This window comes from Aptenodytes forsteri, unplaced genomic scaffold (genome assembly GCF_000699145.1).
Source record: "Aptenodytes forsteri isolate BGI_AS27 unplaced genomic scaffold, ASM69914v1 Scaffold326, whole genome shotgun sequence".
Taxonomy (NCBI): domain Eukaryota; kingdom Metazoa; phylum Chordata; class Aves; order Sphenisciformes; family Spheniscidae; genus Aptenodytes; species Aptenodytes forsteri.
In genome coordinates, this window is record NW_008795677.1 from 165,214 (window position 1) to 165,922 (window position 709).

Sequence of the window (709 nt, forward strand, 5' to 3'; positions counted from 1 at the left end):
GCCCACCGCCTGAACTGTCCTCCAAGGGTCAAACTGTTCAACTTCAGCCCCTTTGCCAGACTCAATCCTACTTTACGGGAACAAAAGCCCAAAGTAGGCGACGATCAAGAAATGGGAGCACAATGATTTAAGCTTATCACACAGCCCAGAAATAAAGGACACTGAGCTTGTGTGCGGGAGAGGGGGAGACCTTCAGAAAGGCTTTGTTTGCTGTAAGAAGATTGAACTCTGAGGCGACCCAATAGCCCTAAAAGTTTAGGGTCTGTGTTGCTGAGAGACCTTTGGATACAGCCTGTCCACACTTCGACCTCACAAGTTGTGAGCCAGCATTAATGGCTTGCCTGCCCCAGGTGAACGGGGGTGCAATGCCACCCCCCCACCCCTCCCTGGGGAAAGGAGAGGGGACACAAAGCTGCAGGGACAGGATGGCCTGACCCCTCCCGGCTCTGCCTCCCTCACACCCGCCGGGCCTGAGGACCCCCCCTGTGGGTCTCTGAGGGTTTGGGGGACACCAGGGTACCCCCTGCAACCCCGAATCCTGGGGTGCCCAGCCTTATGGCAGCACCCACAAACCCCACGAGTGGGATGGTTCTGCTCTTAAACTGGGGGTCAGAATACATCCCCACCCAGCAGGGCACCGGGATGCTCTGTGGAGGGGAGAAATCAGAGGCTGCTGCGGTGTCCCCCCTCCCCGCGCCGGGTCCTCCCC